This window comes from Condylura cristata, unplaced genomic scaffold, assembly GCF_000260355.1.
Source record: "Condylura cristata isolate star-nosed mole 26May11 unplaced genomic scaffold, ConCri1.0 scaffold00024, whole genome shotgun sequence".
Taxonomy (NCBI): domain Eukaryota; kingdom Metazoa; phylum Chordata; class Mammalia; order Eulipotyphla; family Talpidae; genus Condylura; species Condylura cristata.
In genome coordinates, this window is record NW_004567125.1 from 6,109,320 (window position 1) to 6,115,319 (window position 6,000).

At 42.2% G+C, this 6,000-nt stretch overlaps 1 protein-coding gene across 1 annotated transcript in view; it reads right to left on the minus strand.

Annotated features, from left to right (window-relative positions):
- Window positions 1-6,000, minus strand: part of RABGEF1 (RAB guanine nucleotide exchange factor (GEF) 1) — a 44,538-nt gene extending 38,538 nt beyond the window's left edge. The window contains exon 1 of the mRNA XM_012729064.1: window positions 5,909-6,000. The gene's annotated coding sequence lies outside the window, so the exon portion shown is untranslated. The remainder of the gene's footprint in view (window positions 1-5,908) is intronic.

Here is a 6,000-nt window from a genome sequence, read left to right on the forward strand (position 1 = left end):
GGGGACAAAGTCAGTATTTGTGTGCCTACTGTGTGTGTGCACAGATTGAGACAATCTAACTGAGCCGCCTCAGGCTACCCCAACAACAAATAAAGCTAACCAAAACATTTTTAAAATAAAACATCAGCCTCTTTTTCCAGATCAGCACACTGCTTTATAAATATTATGTGGCTTTTTTGATCCCCTGAGATAATTTATAGGAAGTGGAATTTTTATATGTATTATTGATGCAAACAAACATAAAATAACATTTGTACTTCTCCAATCCTGATGGATACTCAGAAGACACATTATTTGTCCAGTTTATAAATAAACAATGGTGAAATACCCTGAACTTGTTGCCAGCCCATTTTTTGGATGAGAAGACTCAGAACTGTTAAAGACCCTTTCTCATAGGATGGGGTCTGACACTTGCCTATGTGTTTACTTCTATTAACTGCATATATCTAGCCCCATCCGGTGGGCCCACAATCAGGTCACCTCAGGTAGCATAAAATCACAGTAAGATTCATACCACTGGGCCCTCCCTGGTGGCACAGAGGGTTAAAGCACAGCACTGAGAAGCCAAAGCCACTTCAGCATGAGTTCGATTCCCACCTGCCCCGGAGGAGACCACATGGCGTGGTAGACCTCTCTTGACCCGCCCGCTGCTGCTCCCCTCAGCAGTGTACTTTGTCAATCTGCCTGTTCTGCTCCACACTCTGTCTCTGGTGAAGCCTCTCACCGCCCCTGCAGCTCTGGCCTGTATACCCCAGTTCTGTATACATAAATAAATAAATCTTAAAAAAAAAAAGATTCATACCACTCAGGTAGTAAGAATTCAAATCTCCATTATTTGGAACAAGTTAACTGCTCCAAACCACAGTTCTTTGTATTTTTCTTTTAAAAGAGGAGTTAGGATATTAGGATATTGAGATAATGCATGCAAAGGGGCACAATACCTGGTGCAACACTCAATAAATGTGAACTACTATTATTTATGCAACTATTTAGCATGAGCAAAAACCCTATATATTAATTTAGTGGACAATCTATGAGTGGATCTGTTCCTTTCTTAAAAATAAATTTCATGCTGGGGGGGGGTTCAATCCAATGTTCTTTGTGCTAGAGCCAACACCTGAAAGCACTTCTGGAAATGAAAATCCCCATGATTAAGCATGCATGTTAAAACATAATAACACAGGCCCTCCCTGGTGGCGCAGCGGGTTAAAGCACTACACTGAGAAGCTAAGGACACTTCCGCATGAGTTCGATTCCCGCCTGCCCCGGAGGTGACCACATGGCGTGGCAGACCTCTCCTGACCCTCCCGCTGCTCCCCTCAGCAGTGTACTTCGTCGATCTGCCTGTTCTGTTCCCCACTCTGTCTCTGGTGAAGCTTCTCGCCGCCCCTGAGCCTCTGGCCTGTACCTCAGTTCTGCATGTACAAATAAATAAAACTTTAAAAAAAAAAACATAATAACACAACATAAAATAGGTATATTCGAAGAACTTGTTAGGAAACACAAATTCCAATCTCATTACTGATAAATTCATAACAAAAAGCTCCATTGAGAAACAAAATAGAATGTGTAATCTAAGACAGATCTTCAAATTGTATCAGTCGATAGAGCTGAGTTAGATCACATTATTTTGCTGCCACCAGAACTGTTTTCACTGAATTACGTTCTGATGACATACCATCAACCTAGACAATGAGGAATTTACTAAAATAAAAAATAAGGCACATGTTGTATTTACTTAAAGATGTAGTTGAGGAATTTCTCCAATAAAAGGACTGTTAAAGTACTTCTTTTGGAAATACAAAAGAAAAAATTGGTCTTTTATCTCAGGGTCACTGAACTATGTAGCTGATTATATCTCTCTCTGAGCTGGCTACTAAAAGTAGTCAAATTTGTGGCCTTCTTACAAATACATTAGTCCAACTACTTTGTGTACTGATCTCATTCCTGTTTTCATCTTAATATTTCTCCTTCAGTCTTGAAATTATCACTGCCTTATTTCTGTATGTTACCAAGAGTATGTTGTACATATCTTTGTAAGTCATTATGAACCCTTTCTGGAGTAAGATGTAACATAAGTATATGGCATTCTCCACTTCCACAACACCACAGCACAGTAAGAAGACATTTTCCTTTCATTGATAAACATTTCATGAGTGCAGTTTCTAAAGTCATGAACTTTTTATGTGCTCTAAGAAGGGAAAACAGTGCTTTAACAAGTAGTATGTCTAAAATAAGGAAAATCTAACAAAAAAGGAATTACAAAAATAAAACGCTTTCACTATATATTAACTTTGCAGCACATAGAAAAATGTAAATCTACCCCTATGTAAAAATCCCCCAAAAGTCATTTTTAATTTTAAAATACAGGCAGAATCACCATAAATGATTAAAACGGGTATTCTGAATGGAAGCTGAATAAGTCAGCTTCAAAACTGACTCTTTAGATTTTTGTACAACTCCTTCTGAGTTAGTTACCCTGTGCCTAACATAAAGGATGCTACCAACAATTCATTAAAATGAGACAGCACAGAATTTAGAGCCCCAAAGCCTCGTGCTACTTTCTGCTTCAACAATTTCAGCAATCTCTTCTCTGTCATTTAAGAAAAATAAAAGCTTTAAGACTCTCTCAGTGTACAAAATTGTACCTGCTCATGAATTCATGCGTAGCATTCTGATCATAACTTCTGGCTTTTAACTACTTATTCATCTAATTAAGACAATCACAGTTCTTCACTCTTCCAGTAACTATAAAAAAGCTATACTATCAGAGAATGGAAACATGTTGTCCTATACAATAATGAGTACATTTCCTACCCTATGGGTGGTAACTTCATCAAAAATTGTACAGAGAACTTGAAAAGAACACAATAAGGCCCTCCCTGGTGGCACAGCGGGTTAAAGCACTGCACTGAGAAGCTAAAGCCACTTCCACATGAGTTCGATTCCCGCCTGCCCCAGAGGTGACCACATGGCGTGGCAGACCTCTCCTGGCCAGCCCGCTGCTCCCCTCAGCAGTGTACTTCATCGATCTGCCTGTTCTGTTCCCCACTCTGTCTCTGGTGAAGCCTCTCACCCCCCCGAGCCTCTGGCCTGTACCCCAGTTCTGTATGTACAAATAAATAAATCTTTAAGAAAAAAAAAAGAAAGAAAAGAACACCATAAGGTACAGCTTTTTCTTAAAATATTTTAGGAGCTATATCTAGAGATCAAATAGATAAAATATGATCTCATAACATTAAGATAGAGATTAGTTAACTGTTGTGTCTGTTTACTTATCATGCCTATATTATTTTAAGGCATTTCTGCCTTATGAAATAACATACATGATGCTTTGACTGTGCTTTATAATAAAAGTGATCATTTAAATGAGACGTTCAAAATAAGATCTTTAATGTGAAACTAGTGTTTTTATTGTGATAATTTTACTCATGGATTAAAAAGCTACGCAAGGGAGATGCAATGGTCTATGCCAAAGGATTACAGGTGCTTGGATGGTGGGGATAAAGGTGGTAACATACATCTAGTGAGGGGTGAACCTATTCACCTAAATCATATACAGTGTTGTAAACTAATGTTTACCTCAATAAAGAGGGGCAGAAAAAGAAGCCATTTAATAGCATTTCCATTCTCAGTCACAGAATGGACAGGAGCTGTGTCATATAGATTACCTCCTACATTTTAGGGGTGGGTTTACTTTTACAATCAATAAAAACAAACGAGCCAAAAATTAAATTCACACTGTTAAGTGTGAAATTCCAGTAAACGGCTGTGGTAAATAAATGAAATAGTGTTACAGTTCTATACAATAGTTCCTCCCCCAATCCCTGCACTCCCTCCAATAATCCTCAGGGACACAGCTGATGCCTAAACCAAGGATAGTACCAAAATGTAATTTTTCCCTATAAACATATACTTATGATAAAGTAAATTATAAATTTGGCTTAGTGAGAGATTAACAACAACGAATAGTAAAATAGAATTATAATAACATACTGTAATAAAAATTGTATGAATGTGGTGTCAGTGTCTCTCTAAGAGGGTTCAGATACCAGCAGAAATCAAAAGGGGGGCTACTTTTAATGTAGAAAAATATTAAACAAATGTGTACAGATTTGGTTTCACTGAAAACCAACATTAAAAATCAATGCATTCTCATCAAGTCAATAAGCACTCATTGAACATTTGTTTTAAGCTAAGCTTGGAGTGAAAATGCAGAGAGATAAAAGCAGAATTCCTGTTTTTAAAAGCTTCCAAGTTATATTCTCACACAAATAAACAATGAATGAGCATACAATTCAATTCAAACATTTAAGGAGCAGAAAGCTTAAAATACAAAATAGCAGATAAGCCCTATAGGGGCACAATCTTCATTAGCTACGGCTATGTGGCAGCCTGCAGCAACATAAAATGGCAATTTAACCCCTTGTAAGTCCTTCCCCTAGTGCTGCCATCCCTTCCCGCTGGAGCTCCTGCATCTCTGCACTATCCTCTCATCATCTGCACCCCCTGGTAGTTACTGGCCATTTCCCCTTTAGTCTGACCACATACACACACTCCCACCTATCTCTAAAATTCCTACCCCACTTGCTCCGCTGAAAGGTACTCATTCTTCAAGACACTTCCAGAAACCATTTGCTGATGCCTCCGTATCTTGCAGGATGGTCCAAGAGTCCCTCTGCAGAGCACTATCTTAGCACACACACTACTTTACCGTCTCTTTTACCTAAGCTGACTGACTTCTGGAGAGCAAAAACATGTTTGCTTCAAACCGTGGTGAAAATTCAAATGCTCACAAAATGTAAAAATAAACTATTATATTATAAAAAAAAATTCAAATGTTGAACCCTTCCTAATCTTTCCCGTAAGAACCAGTAAATCTGAAAAGTTAACTTATCAAATGGACTAACTATACTCAAGTCTTGCACCTGCAACAAGCTTTCTTGTTACAACCACTTTAATTAAAAGACTTTTTAAAAAGCAGTAGTTTAGATTTACAAAAATAAGTACGATTTTTTTTTTTTAAGTTCAAAAGTAAACATCTCTTCGGGTCCAAAAGACGACCCCTACCCCCACTCCACCCCCTCCAGGAGACGCTCTAAACCTGTCCTGGCAAAATTTCACATCCAATCTCAAGGGTAAAAGGAGCCATCAGCGCCCACTGACATTTCCCAACCACAGGGCTTGGTCACCGGCTCTGAGACACCAGCAGCTGCCTATGACCTACTCTCTAGGCGGCGGAGTCCTTCCTTTCCTCCCTACTAAACTTCCGCGACGGGCATCACCTCTGCTCTCCTCCAAGCCTATTCCAAAACAGGGATTTGTGCTCCTAACCCCAGGCCCTCAGCTTTGCCCTCAACTACGGGGCGAAAGTTCGGAGCAGTTCTGAAGTCCCCTCGCCACGCAAGACCGCGCCCTTACAGCTTCGGGGTGTTTCGGGATCACGAAGCGCCCGCGCCCCTGCCAAGGCCGGCTGCAATCCAGACCGGTCCCCGAGGGGCCTTGGGCATCCGACCGGCCACGACCACAGGTGTCCTCTCGGACTCCGCAGACTGGACAGTGCTGGCAGAGGGAAGCCTCCAGCAGGCGAGTCCGGCGGCCGGAGACTGCCAGGAAATGATAAGCGTCTGTCAGTCCGAGCTGGGCCGGGCCGCGGAGAACTTGGCGACCAGCACGTCCAACGGACAGGCCGCGCACTGGGAGGATTAAGGGACCTGGAGACTGCCTGGGGCAGCCAGGGCCGCGCCGCGGGCCCGGGTCGGGACATAGGGCAATCGAGCAAAACGGCTCCGGCCGGGCGGACGACACGGACGAACGACCAGCCGCCCCCGACCGAGACAGCGTCGCCGCCCCCGCTGCCTGCAGCCGAGAGCCGGTCGCCCTGGCCCCGCGTCTGTGTGCTCCGTACCTTGTCTGCGGCTCCACGGCCGTGGCGACCGCGGCTCCCCCAGAAATCACTTGCTTAGGGTCTGGGCTCCGCCAGTCCACAACCCGCCCTCG